Raw genomic sequence first — 23995 nt, 5'->3', positions numbered from 1 at the left:
TCTTGTAAATTTGTTTGAGTTCTTTGTAGCTTCTGGATATTAGCCATTTGTCAGATGAGTAGATTGCAAAAATTTTCTCCCATTCTGTAGGTTGCCTGTTCACTCTGATGGTAGTATCTTTTGCTGTGCAGAAGCTCTTTAGTTTAATTAGACCCCATTTGTCAATTTTGGCTTTCATTGCCATTGCTTTTGGTGTTTTAGCCATGAAGTCCTTGCCCATGCCTAGGTGCTGAATGGTACTGCCTAGCTTTTCTTCTAGGGTTTTTATGGTTTTAGGTCTAACATTTAAGTCTTTAATCCATCTTGAATAATTTTTGTATAAGGTGTAAGGAAGGAATCCAGTTTCAGCTTTCTACATATGGCTAGCCAGTTTTCCCAGCACCATTTATTAAATAGGGAATCCTTTCCCCATTTCTTGTTTTTGTCAGGTTTGTCAAAGATCAGATGGTTGTAGATGTATGGTATTATTTCTGAGGGCTCTGTTCTATTCCACTGGTCTATATCTCTGTTTTGGTACCAGTACCATGCTGTTTTGGTTACTGTAGCCTTGTAATATAGTTCAAAGTCAGGTAGTGTGATGCCTCTAGCTTTGTTCTTTTGGCTTATGATTGTCTTGGCAATGCAGGCTCTTTTTTGGTTCCATATGAACTTTAGTTTTTTTCTAATTCTGTGAATAAAGTCATTGGTAGCTTGATGGGGATGACATTGAATCCATAAATTACCTTGGGCAGTATGGCCACTTTTACAATATTGATTCTTCCTATCCATGAGCATGGAATGTTCTTTCATTTGTTTGTGTCCTCTTTTATTTTGTTGAGCAGTGGTTTGTAGTTCTCCTTGAAGAGGTCCTTCATATCCCTTGTAACCTGGATTCCTAGGTATTTTATTCTCTTTGAAGCAATTGTGAAGGAGAGTTCACTCACGATTTTGCTCTCTGTTTGTCTGTTACTGGTGTATAAGAATGCTTGTGATTTTTGCACATTGATTTTGTATCCTGAGACTTTGCTGCTTTCTCTTGTGGGCATTTAGTGCTATAAATTTCCCTCCACACACTGCTTTATATGTGTCCCAGAGATTCTGGTATGTTGTATCTTTGTTCTCATTGGTTTCAAAGAACATCTTTATTTCTGCCTTCATTTCATTATGTACCCAGTAGTGATTCAGGAGCAGGTTGTTTAGTTTCCATGTAGTTGAGAGGTTTCAAGTGAGTTTCTTAATCCTGAGTTCTAGTTTGACTGCCCTGTGGTCTGAGAGACAGTTTGTTATAATTTCTGTTCTTTTACATTTGCCGAGGAGTGCTTTACTTCCAACTATGTAGTCTGTTTTGGAATAAGCACGATGTGGTGCTGAGAAGATGTATATTCTGTTGATTTGGGGTGGAGAGTTCTGTAGATGTCTATTAGGTCTGCTTGGTGCAGAGCTGAGCTCAATTCCTGGATATCCTTGTTAACTTTCTGTCTCATTGATCTGTCTAATGCTGACAGCAGGGTGTTAAAGTCTCCCATTAATATTGTGTGGGAGTCTAAGTCTCTTTATAGGTCTCTAAGGACTTGCGTTATGAATCTGGGTGCTCCTGTATTGGGTGCGTATATATTTAGGATAGTTAGCTCTTCTTGTTGAATTGATCCCTTTACCATTATGTAATGGCCTTCTTTGTCTCTTTTGATCTTTGTTGGTTTCAAGTCTGTTTTATCAGAGACTAGGACTGCAAACCCTGCCTTTTTTGTTTTCCATGTGCTTGGTAGATCTTCCTCCATCCCTTTATTTTGAGCCTATGTGTGTCTCTACACGTGAGATGGGTCTCCTGAATAGAGCAAACTGATGGGTCTTGACTATCCAATTTGCCAGTCTATGTCTTTTAATTTTAGCTCACTTACATTTAAGGTTAATATTGTTATGTGTGAATTTGATCCTGTCATTATGATGTTAGCTGGTTATTTTGCTCATTAGTTGATGCAGTTTCTTCCTAGCATCGATGGTCTTTACAATTTGGCATGTTTTTGCAGTGGCTGGTACCGGTTGTTCCTTTCCATGCTTAGTGCTTCCTTCAGGAGCTCTTGTAGGGTAGGCCTGGTGGTGACAAAATCCCTCCACATTTGCTTGTCTGTAAAGGATTTTATTTCTCCTTCACTTATGAAGTTTAGTTTGGCTGGATATGAAATTCTGGGTTGAAAATTCTTTTCTTTAAGAATGTTGAATATCGGCCCCCACTCTCTTCTGGCTTGTAGAGTTTCTGCCGAGAGATCCGCTGTTAGTCTGACGGGCTTCCCTTTGTGAGTAACCCGACGTTTCTTTCTAGCTGCCCTTAATATTTTTTCCTTCATTTCAACTTTGGTGAATCTGACAATTATATGTCTTGGAGTTGCTCTTCTCGAGGAGTATCTTTGTGGTCTCTGTATTTCCTGAATTTGAATGTTGGACTGCCTTGCTAGGTTGGGGAAGTTCTCCTGGATAATATCCTGCAGAGCGTTTTCCAACTTGGTTCCATTCTCCCCGTCACTTGCAGGTACACCACTCAGACGTAGATTTGGTCTTTTCACGTGGTCCTATATTTCTTGGAGGCTTTGTTCATTTCTTTTTACTCTTTTTTCTCTAAACTTCTCTTCTCACTTCATTTCATTCATTTGATCTTCATTCACTGATACCCTTTCTTCCAGTTGATCAAATTAGCTAATGAAGCTTGTGCATTCGTCATGTAGTTCTCCTGCCATGGTTTTCAGCTCCGTCAGGTCATTTAAAGACTTCTCTACACTGGTTATCCTAGTTAGCCATTCGTCTAATCTTTTTTCAAGGTTTTTAGCTTCTTTGTGGTGGATTTGAACTTTCTCCTTTAGCTCAGAGAAGTCTGATCGCCTGAAGCCTTCTTCTCTCAACTCATCAAAGTCATTCTCCATCCAGCTTTGTTCCATCGCTGGCGAGGAGCTGTGTTCCTTTGGAGGGGGAGAGGCACTATGATTTTTAGAATTTTCAGCTTTTCTGCTCTGTTTTTCCCCATCTTTGTGGTTTTATCTACCTTTGGACTTTGATGGTGGTGACATACAGATGGGGTTTTGGTGTGGATGTCCTTTCTGTTGGTTAGTTTTCCTTCTAACAGTCAGGACCTTCAGCTGCAGGTCTGTTGGAGTTTGCTGGAGGTCCACTCCAGACCCTGTTTGCCTGGGTATCAGCAGCAGAGGCTGCAGAACAGCAAATATTGCTGAACAGCAAATGTTGCTGCCTGATCATTCCTCTGGAAGATTCGACTCAGAGGGGTACCCAGCCATATGAGGTGTCAGTCTGCCGCTACTGGGGGTTGCCTCCCAGTTAGGCAACTTGGGGGTCAGGGACCCACTTGAGGAGGCAGTCTGTCCATTCTCAGATCTAAAACTCTGTGCTGGGAGAACCACAGAGCTGGCAGACAGGGATATTTAAGTTTGCAGAGGTTTCTGCTGCCTTTTGTTTGGCTATTCCCTGCCCCCAGAGGTGGAGTCTACAGAGGCAGGGAGGCCTCCTTCAGCTGTGGTGGGTTCCACCCAGTTCAAGCTTCCCGGCCGCTTTGTTTACCGACTCAAGCCCCAGCAATGGCGGGCGCCCCTCCCTCAGCCTTGCTGCCACCTTGCAGTTCAATCTCAGACTGCTGTGCTAACAATGAGCAAGGCTCTGTGGGCGTGGGACCCTCCAACCCAGGTGCAGGATATAATCTCCTGGTGTGCCATGTGCTAAGACCGTTGGAAAATAGCAGTATTAGGGTGGGAGTGACCCGATTTTCCAGGTGTCATCTGTCACCACTTCCCTTGACTAGGAAAGGGAATTCCCTGACCTCTTGCACTTCCTGGGTGAGGCGATGCCTCGCCCTGCTACGGCTCACACTCAGTGGGCTGCACCCACTGTCCTGCCCCCACTGTCCAACAAGCCCCAGTGAGATGAACCCAGTACCTCAGTTGGAAATGCAAAAATCACCCGTCTTCCACGTCACTCAAGCTGGGAGCTGTAGACTGGAGCTGTTCCTATTTGGCCATCTTGGAACCGCCCACCCTCAACTCTTTCCTTCTTGTTGGCAAGCCTCTGAATTTGTTCCAATATTCGACCTTCTCTATGAAACCAAGTGATTTAGAAGATGTGAATCCAAATCCCAGTCATATTTCTCCTACTGTGTGTTATCATGTCTCTACATGCTACCTGATTCTGAGATGGTTGACTTGTAACTATGAGGGGGGCTAACCATGATATTGGTGATGGCTGTGTCAGTAGAGGTTCATAAAGAGAAGTAAAACTTGTATGAGTGATATAGAACAGATAATTTATTATAGGAATTAGACGTTCCTCAATTCTAGGAGAAGCAGAGGAAATACACATCCAGAAAGGAATTGTTAGGGGATCACAGAGAAGTAATTAACCAGAGATCATAAAAGGGAGCTGGTGAAGAGATCCATGGAAAGTTACTGCTTCTGCATCTAGTGGTGGGTTTGAAGTCACTGCAGGTAATCATTTAAAAGGAAAAGCTGAAAGTGAAGTGAGAAAAAGCAAAGCCAACACTGGAATCCATGAAAACAAACTGAAATCTGCATCTGTCTCTCATAGCATTCAAATTTGGTTTTGTGCATGACCTATAGAAGGTCGGGCCCTTTACCAGAGAGATGCACACACATCTGTCCCAAGGCTCAGTGAAGCTGAAGGAGGAGATATCATCAGTGTTGGAGAAGCTGTGCACTGTTCCATGCCGATAATGTGAGCTGGCAGATTGAGACAATGTGCACAACCAAAAGCAGCCACTTCTAAGTATAGTGACTGTTACTTCATCTCTCACGTCTAAATCTCATGCAAATTTATCTTGAGGTCAACCCTAGTCTAGAACTTCAGAAGGAAAGAAACTCTCAGAAACATACTGCCAACTTCACTAAGTTACTCACAGTACACAATCCACCATGATAGAGGAATAGAGAGAAGGAAAGAAGGTGGGCTCTTGATTACATCACTGAGCTCTGCACAAACCAACAGTGAGACCTCTTCTATCTCCAGATTTCTTATTTATCAGAAAATATATCTTTCTTATTGAATAAGCTATTTTGAGTTGCGGTCTTCTGTTACTTGTAGCCAAAATCATCCTAACCAATAAACCAATACACTTCATAATCTAAAGACACATTGTTACCAGCTACAAACCATAACAGAAACGTAGTATTATCTGGAAGAACAGGAAAAAATAAAGAAATAAAAGATAAATTACTCTTGCATAATAATTCAATATATACCAATCAATGTTTTAATGTTTGTTCTACACCCTATGAATTTAGAGTCAAATGAAAGAAAGCTCCCAACAAAAAGTGAATCATGATACTATGCGTTCTATATCTTTAGGAGAAGACCATCCACCTGCAATTTCAGAGATCTAAATTGATGTCCCTGTATCAAGTAAGATAGATTCTAAGGTTAAGGAAACAAAAAGTTACCTACTGGCCAAGGGCCCAGGGCTCAGCTGGCACGGCAACTCCCTAAATTTTTATAGCAACAAAAAAACCTCACTCATGCTGAACTGCCTAACAATAGGAGCTATCAGGCAAAATGTCATACCCTTCCTAACTGATTTACGACCCAGGCCACTACAACTCAGATTGGACAAAGGACCTGCCTTACAAACATTCTTTCCTGATAAACAACCACAAACTGCAAGCCAGTTTTCAGCCAGCTTATGGAGACTGTACACAAGCTGCATTTGCATCCTATAGTTTACCTTTTCATATATCAAGCCAAATTCCTCTTCATTTTAATGCTAAAACCCTAAAGTGAGCATGGGCTGTATGTTACATATATGTTTATTCATTATGTATGCACTCAGCTTCCTTCATAAATATGTACAGATATTCCCCTAAACCTGCTGAATATGTATGACTCTATTGTGTAATACAGACCCCATGAGACATAAAAGCTAATTCCTCCTTTCCCTCTTTGGAGACAGAGCACCTTTGATTCACATCAGGAACTGTCTCTTCCCTACTTGCAAACTGATATCACCAATAAAGCTCTTCTTTCTATTTAGCCATCCTGGTGGTCCTTTGGATGACACACCTATACATGGTTCCTCTTTTATTAGAGGATGGCATTTAAAGTACCCCTGCCTTCTGAAACACAATAATATAAATGTTAAATGGAAGAAACTGAAATCACCAGATTGATCACATGTTTATAATGGGGAACAGCCTTTATATTTAAATTACTTTCACTTCTACTTTATTTTGACTCCCTGAGTTCCTTGCACTATGAAGCCAGATGGTGTAGAGGTCTACTTAGAAGCTCCATTGTGAGAAGAGTACTCCAAAACTCTCAGGCAAACTCTATGACTTAGTATTTCTTACAATTCAGCCCTTTACTCTGTGTTTATATTTAAACCAGGATGATACCTATATTAGTTCATTCTCACACTGCTATAAATAACTACCTGAGACTGGATAATTTATAAATAAAAGAGGTTTAACTGGCTCATGGTTCCACAGGCTGTACAGGAAGCATGGCTCAGGAAAGTTATAATCATGGCATAAGGTGAAGGGGAAGCATGTACATCTTCACATGCCTGGCTGGAGAGAGAGAAGGAGAAGGGACAAGTGCTACACACTTCTAAACAACCAGATCTTGTGAGCACTCACTATCACCAGAACAGCAATGGGAAAGGCCACTTCCATGATCTAATCACCTACCACCAGGAGCCTGCTCCAGCAGTGAGGATCACAATTTGACATGAGATTTCAGTGGCAACACAGAGCCATATTGCTAACCAAGGTGTTTTTGTCCTGCTGCCCCAGCTTCCTGCTCTGGTTTCAAAACAGTTCATTGGCACTAGTAAAGGTAAATATGCTCACCCCTTTTTTTGTGAGCATATGTATGCTGTGATGAAAGTTGATTATATGAATTGGATCACTCTTGTTGCACTCAACTAAAAGAGTACCCTGAATACAAAACATTGTTCCAAGAATGCAGTTTTCTGCAAGCCTGACTGCTGAAACTGCTTGTATTAACCTAAAATCAGTTTTATCTATCACTTCCAGGATAACTTGTTACAACTCTAGGACTAATTTTTCCACCATCATTGCTCCCAGTTAAAGCTTGCAAGCCCACCAAACCTTATTTCAAAGGGCAATACCTAACATTTACCTTTTTAATAAAACCTCTAACCTTCTCTTCTTCAGATATACCAAAGACCACTGGTCAGCATGTATACCCCAAATTGCAATTATTTTTCCCAAATAAAACATTAAATTTAGAGATTCATCTTCACATTTTTGTTTTGTCTTTGACACTGCATCATTAGGAAAAGTTTTCCTTTGCCCCCATGTTTGACCCAGTCAGAGTTGCTGTCAACAGACACCTAAACCAAACTGAACTGCAGCAGCTGATGCTTCAGAAGCCATTCCCTTCAAGGGCAAAATGAAGGCTAATGTGTCATTTGTGTGCTCCTTGCTTTGTCTTCCCTTCACATTTTAATTTTCCCAGTCTTGGGTATTTTTCGCTATTTTAATAGCAACAGAAACATGCATTTCTACCACTTGTTCTCTATTCATGGAAAATTATACAGTATTTAATTTACCTTATTCTTCCTCTACCCCTTTCAAGCAGATATAATCTAGGTCCTCCTCCAAAAGAAATGTAATCTGTTTCTCTTATTGGCATGCCATCCTTCTCTTTCTGTTTCTCACCCTCCTAAATTGTCTGCAAGAGAAAAACACCCTTTTTTCCTGAGACCGTGTTTCCTACTAAAGCCCTTTCCTTTTGTCAAACTTGGAAGTTTCAGATTCTTACAGCAAATTTTCCCTCTGCCTAGGAGCAAATTTGATTTCAAGAGCAAAGCTGATACAGCTATAGAGCTTTTTAATCTCACTGGCTTTTCATTTTATAATAATTTCATTGAGACATTCCCAAGATGAAATACATCCTTTAGAATGAAACCCCCCCATTTTTTGTTATCTATGCATTGATAAAATATTTTATACCACTGTAATGAACCTGACATATGACTCCAAAGCATAATTATAATCTGTTCTAAGATCAAAATATGGGATGGGAGAGGAGAAATACAGCATAACAGAGAATGCCCTAGGCTTGGATACAGTTCACAACAAGGTAAAGAGAAGCCTACTTTGGCATGATCAATCATAAGATTATCATTGTCTTAAGATCCTGTATATACCCACTTCCTAAGTTTTAAAAGAGGTTTTCCTATCCCTAAGGAAGCCATCTGACTTTTCCATGTTAGATTCTACCAACACAATATATAATTAACTGCAGTCAAATATTCCTAGTATACCTTCCTTGATTATAAGGTAAAAAAATGTGTTCTTAGCCAATACCATATTCCTGACAGTTTATTGCAGTTTTAGGCAACTTGCCTGGATGCCCAAAATAATCCCTTTCTACTTATACTAGCTTTGTTCACATTTAATATGCCTGGAGATAAAACAGAGGAGGAGGCATCTACTAATCAATCTGGAACACCAATTTCCACCAGTTGGTAATTTTCTGCCAAAGTTCTAGAGCATCATAATATATTAAACACTGGAATAGGATGATACTAAATAAGACATTTGCAGACATCCATCTCTTTCATCTCACTACCACTCCAAATCAAAAGGCATTAAAGTTTAAGGTAAGGTTGGTAGATTGATCTAGAAATCCCCCCATCCATGGATGCTTAAACCATGTAAATAACTACCACCCTTCCTTTATGTTAGAGATAATTCTATCTGCAAGCCTCCATGTCTTCATCAGCTGTGGTCAGAGGAAGGTCTTAGAATTGTTTCTGGCTCTGGGAAAGTTCTTCTCATCCCCATGACACTTGACACTTGGAGCCTCTCAACCATTTTATTTGTTTGTTGATTTATTTATTTTGCCTTGGAATTATCAGGAGTAATTACATAATGCCATTTTTGTCTGCTTATATTAATTGCTATAGAAAGGATCAACTTCTGGAATGAGGAAGTGAAGACGTCGGTGGTGGACTAGTCTCTTGCAAAACAATAAAAATGTTGAGAAAACTAAAATGAACCATTTTTGAAATCTTAAAATTAAACAAAGCCACAGAACACACTAAATAAAAACATATATGCAAGAAAAACTACTGAACCTTGGTAAGACAGTGGGGTCTTTGACATTTTGACATGTGGCTATTTCCATCACTCCTCCTTCCCAAGCTCAGTGGCCTGATAGCCTGATGAAAAACACGCAATCTCATAGCTAACAGACAAGATTGATCCTGTTTGGTACTCCATTAAAAGCAGCATTTCCACAGCATAGTCAATATTTGTCTCAACTTCCAGCTACTCACAAAATCTCTATTCCTGGGGTGTTGTGGCTATTTGACTTAACTCAGAGTCCAGCTCAGCTGAAATTCTAAAAAGCCCTACTCCCGGGGCATTGCCAAAACAACAACAATTTACTGACAACATTGCAGCTGCCTTGAGCTGTGAAGTCAGTTGGTGCAAACAAAACCCTGGCCATGATTTAAAAGCAGCTCCTGGAAAACAAGGTGAGCATAAGGAAGTTTAAAAACCTTCAATATATTCCTGGGGATCTAAAAGGATGATTGCATGTGCAAGGTTGTATATATGCTCAGAAAGACCTGGGAAAGGAAAAGCCTGTCATCACCCCTGCCTGAACTTGGGGTCTTGAGAAGACAGAAACTGAGGGCTAAAATTGTCTTTAAAACTTACTGAAATGTGCTTGGAGGTGCAGCAAGATGGTGGAAAAGAAGGTTCCACCAATTGTTCCTTCCACAAGGACACCAATTTAACAACAATCTACACAGAAAACAAAAAACAAAACAAACAAACAAACAAAAAAACAAAAAACCACCATCATAAGAATCAAAAATTAGGTGAGCACTCATAGTACCTGGTTTTAACTTCCTACTGCTGAAAGAGGCACAGAAGAGATAGAAAAGACAGTCCTGAATCACCGACCACACGCCTCCCCAACCCCTGGCCATGGCAGTTTGTTGCTGAGAGCATCCTGGGGTGCTGGGGGAGGTGAATATAGCAATTGTGAGGCACTGAACTCAGAGCTGTCCTGTTAGAGAAGAAGGGAAAATCAGACCAAACTCAGCTGACACCCACCCACAAAGGGAGCATGTAAATCAGTCCTACCCAGAGCAGAATCGCCTGGCCAGCAGACAGAACATGAGTTCCCACAAGCCTCGCCACCGAAGGCTACAGTGTTCTATGTCTCCAAGCAAACTTGAAAGGAAGTCTAGGACATAAAAACGGCAACTGTTAGGCAAGTCCTAGTGCTGAACTAGGCCCAGAGACAGTGGCCTGGTAGGGGCAAAGATGCACTGAGACACCAGCTGGGGTAGGCAAGGAACTGCTGGCATCACCCCTCCCCTAACCCCAGGCTGCACAGTTCATAGCTCAAAAGAGACACTTCCTTTCAGTCGAGGAGAGAAGAGGGAAGAGTGGGAAGGACTTTGTCTTGCGTCTTGGATACCAGCTCAGCCACAGCAGGATAGGGCACTGGTCAGAGTTGTAAGGCCCCTGTTCTAGATCCTAGCCCCCAGATGACATTTCTAGACACATCCTGGGCCAGAGGGAACCAAATGCCTTCAAAGAAAAGACCCAGTTATGGCAGCATTCATCATCTGCTAACTGAAGGGCCCTTGGGCCTTGAATAACCAGCAGTGTTACCCAGGTATTACATCGAGGGTCTTGGGTGAGCCTCTGAGAGCCGCTGCCATCAGGTGAGACTCGGCACATTACTAGCTATGATGGCTATGGGGTAAAACTCCTTCTGCTTGAGAAAAGCGGAGGGACTAGTAAAGGGGACTTAGTCTTGCATTTTAGATACCAGCATGGCCACAGTGGGGTAGCTCACCAAGTGGGCTCTTGGAGTCCTCAATGCCAATACTTGACCCTTAGATAGCATTTCCGGACCTGTCTTTGACCAGAGGGGAGCCCACTACCCTGATGGGTGAGTCCCAGGCCAGGGAGCATTAACCACAAGCTGATTTAAGAAATCTTGTCCTAGAATAAATGTTTCTAAGAAAGTACTTCAATAAGAAACAAAAGGATATTAATGAGCAATTAGCAATCACCTGAAGGTATAAAACTGGTGATAGTAAGCACACAGAAAAACACAAAATGTTACATCACTGTTACTGTGGTGTGTACGCTACGCTCATACTAAGTAGAAAGATGTAACAATGGGCCAATCAAAAATAACTACAACAAATTTTTAAGACATAGTCGATAAAATAAGATATAAATAGAAACAATAAAAAAGATGGGAGGATGAATATAAGATGCAGAGTTTTTATTAGTTTTCCTTTTGCGTGTTTATTTGTTTATGTAAACAGTGTTGTTAACATATTAAAATAATGGGTTATAAAATAGTATTTGCAAACCTCATGGTAACATCGAACCAAAAAACATACAATGGTTTATTAGTCCATTTTCTTACTGCTATAAAGAACTGCCCAAGACTGGGTAATTTATAAAGGAAAGAGGTTTAATTGTCTCACAGTTCTCATGACTGGGGAGGCCTCAGGAAACTTACAATCATGGTGGAGAGACACAGGCCCCAATGCAATATAGCGGGAGCTTTCAACACTTCACTTTCAGCATTGGACAGATCTTCCAGAAAGAAACTCAACAAAGAAACATCAGACTTAATCTACACTGTAGACCAAATTGGTCTAATAGATATTTACAGAAAATTTAACTCAAGAGCTGCAGAATACACCTTATTTTCATCAGCATATAGATCAATCTCAAGGATAGACCATATGTTAGGTCACAAAACAAGTCTTACAGCACTCAAAAAATTTTAAATAATATTAATCATCTTATTTGGTCACAATAAAATAAAACTAGAAATTAAAAACAAGAGGAATTTTGGAAACTATCCAAATACATGAAAATTAAACAATAGGCTCCTGAATGACCAGTGGTCAGTAAAGAAATTAAGAAGAAATCTGAAAATTTTTTTGAAACAAATGATGAAAGAAACACAACATACCAAAACCTAAACAGCAAAAGCAGTACTAATAGGGAAGTTTAGCTCTTAAGTGCTACATCAATATAGAGGAAAACCTTCAAATAAACAATCTATCCAGCATCTTAAAGAAGTAGAAAAGCAAGAGTAAACTGAACCCAAAATTAGTAGAAGAAAAAATTAATAAAGATCAAAGCATGAATGAAAGAAAAAACAATACAAACATCAATGAAACAAAAAGGTTTTTTTTTCAAATATTAAGCAAAATTGACAAATGTTTAGCCAGACTATACAACAATCAAATCAAAAGGGGTTAAAGATCTAAATCTAAGACTTCACACCATGAAACTGCTACAAGAAAACATTGGGGATAATCTCCAAGTCATTGGTCCAGGCAAAAATTTATTAAGCAATACCCCACAAGCACAGGCAACCAAAGCAAAATGTTTCACATCAAGTTAAAAAGCTTCTGCAAAACAAAAGATACAATGAACAAAGTGAAGAAACAACCCACAGAATGGGAAAATATATTTGCAAACTACCTATCTAACAAGGATTAATAACCAGAATATATAAGGAGCTCAAACAACTCTATAGAAAAAATCTAATAATCCAGTCAAAAAATGGACAAAAGATTTGAATAGACATTTCTCAAAAGAGGACATACAAATGGCAAACAGGCATATAAAAAGGTGCTCAATATCACTGACCATCAGAGAAATGCAAATCCAAACTACAATGAGTTTCATCTCAGCCACCTCAATTAAAATGGCTTATACCCAGAAGACAGGCAATAACAAATGCTGGAGGGGATGTGGAGAAAAGGGGATTCTTGTACACTGTCAGTGGGAATGTAAATTAATACAACTACTACGGAGAACAGCTTAGAGATTCCTCAAAGAAACTAAAAATAGAGCTACCATATGATCCAACAATCCCACTACTGGGTATATACGTAAAAAAAAAAAAAGGGGGATATCAGTGTATCAAAGACATATCTGCACACTCATGTTTGTTGCAGCACTGTTCACAACACCAAAGACTGGGGAGCAACTTAAGTGTCCATAAACAGATGAATGGGTAAAGAAAATGTGGTACATACACACCATGGAGTACTATTCAGCCATAAAAAAGAATGAGATTCAGTCATTTGCAATAATATGGATGTAACAGATCATTATAAGTAAAATAAGCATGGCACAGAAAGACAAACATCACATGTTCTCATTTATTTGTGGGATCTAAAAGTCAAAACAATTGAACTCATGGACACAAAGAGTGAAGAATGGTTACCAGAGACTGGGATGTATAAAGGGGAGTTCCAGGGGAGGGGAGGATGGTTAATGGGTTCAAAAAAGTTAGAATGAATAAGACCTACTATTTGATAGCACAACAGGGTGACTATAGTCAATAATAAGCTAATTGTACATTTGAAATAACTTAAAGAGTATAACTGGTTTGTAACTCAAAGGATAAATGCTTGAGTGGATGGATACCCCAGTCTCCATGATGTGATTATCTCACATTGCATTCCTGTTTCAAAACATCTCACGTACCCCATAAATATATACACCTACCATGTACCCACAAAAATTAAAATCTTCTACTGATCATTGGCTGACCACTAAATCATACTTGGTATCCTACTGAAATTAACACACTATTAATCTGAATTAAATTATTTTACATTAAAATACTAATTGTAATCTCCAGACCAACTTCTAAGAAAATAACAAAAAATATAGTAAAATAAGCAACAAAGAAATTAAAGTGATATTAAAAACATTACACTAAAAGTACCTATTCAATACAAAAGATGACAGTAATCAAGGAGTAGAGAAATAAAAAAGATACAAGACACAGAAAACAAATAACAAAATGAAAGAAATATAGTATACCAGTAATTGTATTAAATATAAATGGATTAAATATTCTAATTGAAGGAAAGATTAAAGAAAATAAAAATAAATAAAAATTTAAAATTACAACCCATGATCTAGAGATACACTTTAGATTCAAAGACTCAAATAAGTTGAATGGGAAAAGATGGAAAGTATTACCACGCTATCACACAAGGAGTAACAAAAAGATGGACTTTCAGAATAAGATCAGGCAAAATAGACTTTAAGACAAAAATTGTTAAAAGAAACTAATGACATCTTATAATGATAAGAGGATCAAGTCATCAGGAAGAAATAACAATTACAATATATGTATGTACCTAATAACAGTGCCCCAAAATATATGAGGTAAAATATATGGAACTGAAGGGAGAAATAGAAAATTCAACAATAATAGCTGGGGGCTTCAATACCTTACTTTCAGTAATGGATAAAACACACAGGCCAATGATCAACGAAGTAACAAAAGACCTGAACAACACCATAAAACAACTAAACTGAACAGATATATACAACATTTTACCTAACAGAAGAAGCACACACTTTTCCTCAAAATCATGTAAAACAGTCTTCAAAACAGATTACATGCTAGTCCATAACACAAGCCTCAATATATTGAAATAATACAGTGTGTTCACTGACCTAAATCAATTAAATTAGAAATCAACAACGTAAGGTTTTGGGAAAATTCACAGTTTTGAAAATCAAAAACACACTATTAAATAACCAGTAGGTCAAAGAAGAAATCACAAGAGAAATTAGAAAATATTCTGAAGTAAATGAAAATGAAACACAAAATACCAAAACTTTTGAGATGCAGCATCAGCTATTGAAGGTAAATATATAGATGCTCATGCCAATATCAAAAAGAAAGAAAGATCTTAAATCAGTAATCTCACTTTCCACATTATAAAACTAAAAAAGAAAAGCAAATAAATTCAAAGCAAGCAGAAAGAAGACAAAACTTAGAGCTGAAATAAATGCCATAGAGCAAAGATGAAAAATCAAGAAAATCAATGAAGCCAAAAGCTGGTTCATTGACAAGAGCAGCAAAATTGACAAATCTTTAGCTTAGGCTGACCAAGAAAAAGAGAGAAGATTCCAATTTCAAAAACCAGGAATGAAAGAAGGAATATATCTACCCCATTAAAGAATATAAAGGATTATAAGGGAATCCTAGAAATAAATGTTTTTCAAAAAATTAATTAGATAACAGACAAAATGGACCATATCCTGGAGAGACACAAAATACAGGAACAGACACAAGAAGAAATATGTAATAGAGTAGATTTATGACAAGTAAAGAGATTGTGTTAATAATCTTGAAGCTTTCTATAAAGAAATGCCCACCTCTGGCCGGGCGCAGTGGCTCACGCCTGTAATCCCAGCACTTTGGGAGGCCGAGGCGGGCGGATCACAAGGTCAGGAGATCGAGACCACGGTGAAACCCCGTCTCTACTAAAAATACAAAAAATTAGCCGGGCGCGGTTGTGGGCGCCTGTAGTCCCAGCTACTCGGGAGGCTGAGGCAGGAGAATGGCGTGAACCCGGGAGGCGGAGCTTGCAGTGAGCCGAGATCGCGCCACTGCACTCCAGCCTGGGCGACAGAGCGAGACTCCGTCTCAAAAAAAAATAAAAATAAAAAAAAAATAAAAAATAAAAAAATAAAAAAAAAAAAAGAAATGCCCACCTCCAGATTAATTACCCAGAACATTTAAAGAATTAATACTAAGTAACTATCTTCAATCTGGTGAAAAAACATCTACCAAAAACCCCACAGCTAACATCATACTTAACAATAGAGGATTGAATGCCTTTCTCCAAAAATAAGAAAGAAGCAAGGGTGTCCACTTTTGCCACTTTCATTCAACATTGTATTTGAGATTCTAGCCAGGAAATTTAGGCAAGAAAAAGAAAAGTGTGATCGGTGGCTCACGCCTGTAATCCCAGAAGTTTGGGAGGCCGAGGCGAGTGGATCATCTGAGGTCAGGAGTTCAAGACCAGCCTGGCCAACATGGTGAACCCCTGTCTCTACTAAAAAGAAAAAAGAAAAAAAATAGAAAATAGTAAAACTATCTCCATTTGCAAGTGATATGACCTTTCATACAGAACATCCTAAGAAATCCATAGAAAAAAATTGTTATAACTTATAAATGAGGGTAATAATATAGCAAAATATAAGATAAATATACAATAATAAATTGTATTTCTATATATTAGCAATGGACAATCTGAAAATTAAATTAAAAATATAATTTATAGTGGCATCAAAAAGAATAAAATACTTTGGAATAAATTTAACAAAAACAGTACAAGACTTGTACACTGAAAATACAAAACATTGGTGAAAGAAATAAAAGAATATCTAAATAAATGGAAAAACATCACATATCCACATAATAATATTGATATGACAATATTCCTTGTTATGAGTTGAATTGTGTCTTCTCAAAAGCCATGTTAAAGTCCTAAACCCTGGCCCCTGTGAATATGACCTAGTACAGTTGTCAAATTCATCTACAGATTCAAAGCAATTGCTATCAAAATTCCAGTTGCCTTTTCTTTGCAGACATAGACATGCTAATCCCAAAATTCACATGAAATTAAATGGGAATCAGAAAAGCCAAAGACGAACGATGTTGGAGGATTCGTACTTCCTGAGTTCAAACTTTACTATAAAAATACAGTAATCAGAACAGGGTGGTGATGACATAAGAATGTACATATAAAACAATGGATAAAATTAAGAGCAAGAAATAAGTTTTTCCATTTACGGGCAATTGATTCTCAACAGAGTTGCCTGGACAATTCACTGAAGAAAGAACAGTCTTTCCAACAAGTGATACTTGGACAAATCTACATAAATAATGAATTTGGATCTCTATCTCACACTACATCACAAAATCAACAAAAAGTAAATCACACCCAAGCATATGAAATACATCTACCAGAAGAAAAAATTGGAGTAAACCATCATGAAGATGGGGTGGGAAATGGCTTCTGAGATAAGACATCAAAATAAAAAGAAGTAAAAGGAAAAAAAAAAGATAAATTGGACATTATAAAAATTGAAAACTTTTGTGCTCCAAAGGACACCATCAAGAAAGTAAAAAGACAAAGTACAGAATGGGGGGAAATATTTGCAAAGCATATATCTGATAAGGTATATGTAGCCAGAATATACAAAGAACCTTTACAATTCAGCAATAAAAACATCTATAACCCAATATTAAAATAAACAAAATATTTGAATAGACATTTTTCCAAAGAAGATAAACAAATGGCCAGTAAAGACACTAAAAGATGCTGAACATCATTAAATATTAAAGAAATGCACATCAATACTACAATAAGATACCATTTTATACCCAGTATGATGGCTACAATCAGGAATACAATAATACGTGTTAGCAAATATGTGTAGAAAATGAATCCCTCATACAATACTGGTGGGATTGCAAAATGGTTCATGCATTTTAGAAAATAATTTCACAATTCCTCAAAATGTTAAGCAAAGAGCAAATTCCTGGCTTAATCATTTCAGTGCTGATCAATGATAAAAATATAACCACAGTAGTAGTAGCACACACAAGCTTTATTTAGGTGGTGTTTTTGACAGGTTTACATGTGAGGGAAGCCCTGCATGGTATGAAGCTTTTCAAAAGCAAAGGCCTGCGGGCTACCACCCAGAAGAGAAGGGTGAGGGAAGCTCTCTAGGGAAGAAGGAGATGAAGAAGATTTGGGTCTAACTAATGTCACTGCACAGGACTGCAGGGAACTGCTGGATCAGAGAACTCTGCAGGGCAGCAAAAACTCGGAGTCCTTTATAGCCACAGGGTTTATCTCACCTATAGCTAACAGATATTAGGTACAGTTTTACAAAGCATGCAAAGCAGGCAGCCTCTAAATGGCTAAGTCTGCTGACACGGGTTATATTTAAAACAATTGGATGTATAAAAATTTTACTTTGGCACTAAAGGGCTTTTGACCTAATGGGTGCCTGTTAAGAAGATTTAAACAATCTAAGTTGTGATATGATTTGGCTCCGTAACCCCACCCAAATCTCATCTTGAATTACAATCCCCACATGTCAAGGGAGGGACCCGGTGGGAGGTGAATGGATCATGGAGGTGGTTTTCCCCCATGTTGTTCTTGTGATACTGAGGGAGTTCCCACTCACAAGATCTGATGGTTTTAGAAGTGGCAGTTTCCCTGCACTCACTCTCTTTTCTGCCACCATGTAAGATGTGCCTTGCTTCCCATTCACCTTCTGCCATGACTGTAAGTCTCTGGAGGCCTCCCCAGTCATGCAAAACTCTAAGTCAATTTAACCTCTTTTGTTTATAAATTACCCAGTCTCAGCGAGATCTCTATAGCAGCGTGAAAATGGACTAACACAGAAATTGGTACCAGGAGTGGGGCACTGCTACAAAGATAACCTAAGAAAGGGAAAGTGTCTTTGGAACTGAGTAATGGGCAGAGGCTGGAACAGTTTGGAGGGATCAGAAGAAGACAGGAAGGTGTGGGAAAGTTTGGAACTTCCTAGAGACTTGTTGAATGGCTTTGACCAAAATGCTGGTAGTGATACCGACAATGAAGTCCAGGCTGAGGGTCTCAGATGAAGATGAGGAACTTGTTGGAAACTAGAGTAAAGGTGACTCTTGTTATGCTTTAGCAAAGAGATTGGTAGCATTTTGCCCATGCCCTAGAGATCTATCGAATTTTGAAATTGAGAGCGATGATTGAGGGTATCTAGCAGAAGAAATTTCTAAGCAGCAGAGCATTCAAGGTGTGACATGATTTTTCCTGAAAGTGTACAGTTATATGTGCTCACGAAAAGATAGTTTGAAATCGGAATATATGTTTAAAAGAGAAGGAGAGTGTAAATGGAAAATTTGCAAACTGACCACAGGATAGAAAAGAAAAACCAATTTTCTGGGGAGGAATTCAAGCAGGCTACAGAAACTTGTGTGAGTGTCTCCAGCTCATGTAGGACACCTTTGCAGCAGCCCCTCCCATCACAGGCCCAGAGGCCTAGGAGGGAAAAATGGTTTCCTGGACTGGGCCCAGGGACCCACTGCTCTGTGAAGCCCTGGGACATGGTACCCAGCATCCCACCCGCTGCAGCTGTGGCTAAAAGGGGCCAAGGTACAACTTGGGAATTGCTTTAGAGGGTGTAAGCCCCAAGCCTTGGTGGCTTCTATGTGGTATTGGGTCTGCACATGTGTAGAAGACCAGAGTTGAGGTTTGGGAACCTCCACCTAGATTTCAGAGGATGTATGGAAATGCCTGGATGTTCAGGCAAAAGTCTGCTGCAGAAGTAGTGTCCTCACGCAGAACCTCTGCTAGGACAGTGTGAAAGGGAAATGTGGGGTTGGAGCTCCCACATGGAGTCCCCAATGGGGCACTGCACAGCAGAACTGTGAGAAGAGGGCCACTGTCCTCCAGAATCCAGAAAGGTAGATCCACTGACAGCTTGCACTGTGTGCCTGGAAAAGCCGCCAACACTCAATGCCACCCCATGAAAACAGCCAGGAGTGGGGCAGTACTCGGCAAAGCCACAGGGGTGGAGCTTCCCAAAGCTGTGGGAACCCACCTCTTACATCGGTGTGCCCTGTATGTGAGACATGGAGTCAAAGGAAATTTAATGACTGCCCAGCCAGGTTTCAGAATTGCATGGGGCCTGTGGCCCCTTTGTTTTGACCAATTTCTCCCATTTCAAATGGAAACATTTACCCAATGCCTGTACCCCCACTGTATCTTGGAAGTAAGTAACTTGCTTTTGATTTTACAGGCTCATAGGCATAAGGGACTGCCTTGTCTCAGATGAGACTTTGGACTTGGACTTTTGAGTTAATGCTAGAATGAATTAAGACTTTGGGGGACTTTTGGGAAGGCATGATTGGTTTTGAAATGTAAAAAGGACATGAGATTTGGGAGGCGGGAGGAGCAGATGATATGGTTTGGTTCTGTGTCCCCATCCAAATTTCATCTTTAATTTTAATCCCACCTGTCGGGGAGGGCCTGGAAGGGAGGTGATTGGATCGTAAAGACAGTTTCCCCCATAATGTTCTTGCAATAATGTGAAAATTCTCAAGAGATCTGATTATTTTAAAAGTGGCAGTTTCCCCTGCACTCACTCTCTTTCCTGCCACCATGTAAGGCGTGCCTTGCTTCCCATTTGCTTCCTGCCACGATTGTAAGTTTCCTGAGGCCTTCCCAGCTATGCAGAAGTGTGAGTCAATTAAACTTCTTTTGTTTATAAATTACCCAGTCTCAGGGAGTTCTTTACAGCAGTGTGAAAATGGACTGATACAGGGTCAATATACCCAGTCTATATTTTGCATATTTATATAACATTTACCACACGGTCAAATCAATTCCACCACTAGGCATGTACCCAAGAGAAATGAAAACAGATGTCCTCATTAAAATGTATACATAAATGTTCATTGCAGCATTATTCATAATAGCCAAAAAGTGAAAACCATCTGAATGCCCATGAGTTTATGAATGGATGAACAAAATGTGGTATATCCATATTACAAAATATTATTCAGCAATCACAAATAGCAATAACAAAACCCAACATATGCTACAACATAGAGGAGCCTTGAAAACATGCCAAGCAATAGAAGTCAGTCACAAAAAAACACATATTTTATTATTCCATTTATATATTTTCCAAAATAAGCAAATCTACAGAGATAGAAAGTAGCTTAGTGTTTGCCTGAGGCTAGAAGGTAGCAGGATATGGAATGACAACTAATGGGTACCGGGTTTCTTTTTGGAGCAATGAAAACATTTTAAAATAAGATTATGTTAGAGATTACACAACTCTGTGAATACGCTATATTACAAACCATTGAACTATATATTTTAATAAATGTTGTATGTAAATTATATCTCAATAAAGCTATTAAAATTGCCATAGAAAGCCCAGCACTCCAAATTAATCATTCATTTCTTACATTTAACTCACCTTTTGACTTCACAGATGCCCTATTTTACCCCATATCCTATGTCCTTTCCTCACCTGAAACTCCTTCACTGTGCCCTCTGGAACACAAGGTCAGTCATCCACAAAATCTTTATCCACATCCTTTTCTCTCAACATTCTCTTCAAGTTCTTGCTCTAATTAAAACTTGCTCTAGATGAGGCACTACTTGCCCTCCAACTTTTTCAAATGATTTCTATTTGGTTTTACACATTTCATACTTCAGGACTTGGAGATGTGCCTATATTATCAATTTTTCTCAGATATGTGAACAAAGAATTCTTTTTAAGCATGCACTTTTAAAAGATTACTTCAATATATAGGACTGCCACTAACATTTACAAGTCCTGGGAATGGATACAAGTCTGAGAGCCCAGCTCACAGGCACCTTCCATCCTCTTCCCAATCCAGGCTCCACCCCACATAACAAAGGGGCTTTATATGTACTTGGGTGCACACTATAGCCAATCTAAGCTCACTCCACCCCATTCCCTTCAAACAGCCATTCTTTTGCTACCCATGGGGCCTATCATCATCTACCTTTGAGGGGATGGATTCAAGAAACAGGCTCACCCAGGCACTGGAAGCCAACTCAGGACCATCTGGGCAGAGAATTGCAAGGCCTCACATACCAGGTGTCAGTCTAGAAGGGTTTACCAGTTCTGAGTGACTTCGCTTCTTGGCCCATGGAATCCTTACTCTACAGAGAGGGACATGGCAGGAGGAGGGCCACCTCTGAGCCTTGTAAAATGTGAAACCCCAAACAGGAACTTCACTTATCTGACTGAGGATGATACAATCATTATATCACCACATGTATACAATTACTTACAATCTAAAATTTTAATGTGGACTTACCCTATATGTTGACTTGTTTTGAGAGTGAAATGTCCTTCATCTTTGAACTGGTCAATGTTAAACGTATTCAAAACAATTCTTCTTGAGTTTCATCTGCTTTCCTTGCTGGTCTGTTCTGTTGAAAATAATATTTTTGGAAAAATACATGAATAAACGATTTTCCAAGCAAAGATATAAAACTAGTCCTCAAATAGACAAACACATTTTCAAAGTCACTTATTATTAGAGACATGCACATCAGGGCAACACTATACCAGTTCTCATCTATCAGATTGGTATAAATTTTAAAACGTGACAGCACACTCTTGTTGGGAGAGCCTGCAAGGAAGCAAATGTTACCTTTCAACATGGGAATCAGACTTCTAGGAATCTATCCTGATGCCACACCTCCCACAATTCAGAAACATATATGAGGACCATCCAGCGAGCAGCATGGCGGGAGCCAGCAACCAGAGCTGCCCCGGAACAGAGGCAGCCACCGCCGTTCCAGGAGCCCAGCTGAGTAGGCCATGGCCTTGTCAATATTGCTGAATGGGCTTTACTGAACAGGCTGAAGGAGGAGGACAGAGCCCCTCATCGAGCTCTTCATGAAGGCTGGCAGTGATGGTGAAATGACAGGAAACTGCCCCCTTTCCCAGAGGCTCTTCATGACTCTTTGGCTCAAAGGAGTTGTATTTAGTGTTACAACTGTTGACTTGAAAAGGAAGCCTGCAGACCTGCAAAATTTGCCCCTGGGGACCTACCCACCATTTATAACTTTCAACAATGAGGTCAAAACAGATGTAAATAAGATTGAGGAATTTCTTGAATACGTCTTATGCCCGCCCAAGTACTTAGAGCTTTCACCAAAACACGCAGAATCAAATACTGCTGGAATGGACATCTTTGCCAAACTCTGCATGCATGTATCAAAAATTCAATGCCAGAGGCTAATGAAGCAGTGGTGAAGAGTCTCTTGAAAACCCTGCAGAAAACTGAACGAATATCTGAATCCTCTCCTTTCTGACGAAATTGATAAAAATAGTATGGAGGACATTAAGTTTTCTCTATGTAAATTTCTGGCTGGCAATGAAATCACATTAGCTGACCTGCTGCCCAAACTGCATATTGTCAAGGTGGTGGCCAAAAAAATATCACAGCTTTGATATTCCAAAAAGAATGACTGGCGTATGGAGCTACCTAGCTAATGCATATAGGAGGGATGAGTTTACCCAACACCTGTCCCCATGGTAAGAAGGTTGAAAAAGCCTATAGTGACGTATCCAAAAACTGAACAAGTAAAATCACATTTATGATAGAGATGTCTTTATATCTTGCCCTAATATGCTTTTCCTAACAGACTGCTCCTTTTTCTACAGAGTAGAAATTGCATTTTGCAAGAACATGCAGTTATTCAAGGTTAGGGTCAAGGATAGACAAGCAAGGTATAGTAGTTATCCTAAAGTATACACTCCAAAGCCGTATTATTTTAAAATCCTTTTACCCTGCCTGCCCCTCGTACCCATGTCCCCCTCTCCTCAAATTTGGAGGCTACATCACAAACTTTTCACTTTAAATTGAAAGATTCTCCCTGGGGCATGAAAGCTTAAGGAAATGAATAGCTCCTCCTTCCTCAGGCCCGTCCCAAGGCGCAAGGCCACTTGTGCCAGCAGTGTGTGCATCAGCAACACAGCAGAAGCAGGAAGAGAGCTGGTCGGAAGACACGTACTCGCTGAAGACCGAGAGAGAGGCCATCAGGGTACCGCGTAGCGGTGTCAGACTGAGACACTTCCTGTTACAGGAGACTATAAACCCCCTGCCCCGTCCTCATTTGCTCCTGACGCCATTTTAGGCCTCAGCCTGTCTGCACCCAGGTGGTCATTAAAAAGAGCGTGTTGCTTGACACCACCTTGTGTTGTTCGTTGGTGGACTCGGACTCTAGGGGTTCGAACCGATACAAGAGCCTTGTATAGAGGTAATTTGCCATCTCTTAGGAGCCCTTAGCATTGTGCCCAATAATATAGAGGACAGAACTTTTCAGGTGCAATGTTTAATATTAAAATAGTAGCCATGACTTCATCAGGCAGCCCCAAACTGGTGCATAATGCATGGTACCAAAAATTTACATAATTTTTAGAATTTTGTAAAATTTAGTAAAACTATATAAAAAGATTGCTACTGTATCAAAAATATTGTTTCAATTTAGTTTATCCTGGATACGTACTAAAGAATATTGCCACCAGAGAAGAAAGCCTTCTACAAAAAGTCACTACACTAGACTTTGCTATTTGGCTTTGTAGATAAGTTT

The 23995-nt window shown here is 39.5% G+C and overlaps 1 long non-coding RNA gene and 1 pseudogene across 2 annotated transcripts in view; one reads left to right on the top strand and one right to left on the bottom strand.

Annotated features, from left to right (window-relative positions):
- The window catches only part of LOC108583521, a 492012-nt gene that overhangs the window by 330381 nt on the left and 137636 nt on the right, over positions 1-23995 (bottom strand). For both annotated transcript variants that reach the window (XR_004180355.1, XR_004180356.1), the window contains exon 2: positions 21709-21823. This is a non-coding gene — a long non-coding RNA (uncharacterized LOC108583521). The remainder of the gene's footprint in view (positions 1-21708; positions 21824-23995) is intronic.
- Positions 21836-23801, top strand: LOC101012315 (annotated as a pseudogene).

Source organism: Papio anubis, chromosome 1 (assembly GCF_008728515.1).
Source record: "Papio anubis isolate 15944 chromosome 1, Panubis1.0, whole genome shotgun sequence".
Lineage (NCBI taxonomy): Eukaryota > Metazoa > Chordata > Mammalia > Primates > Cercopithecidae > Papio > Papio anubis.
The sequence above is the reverse complement of the archived record's forward strand: the minus strand, read 5'-3'. Positions and strand labels throughout refer to the sequence as shown.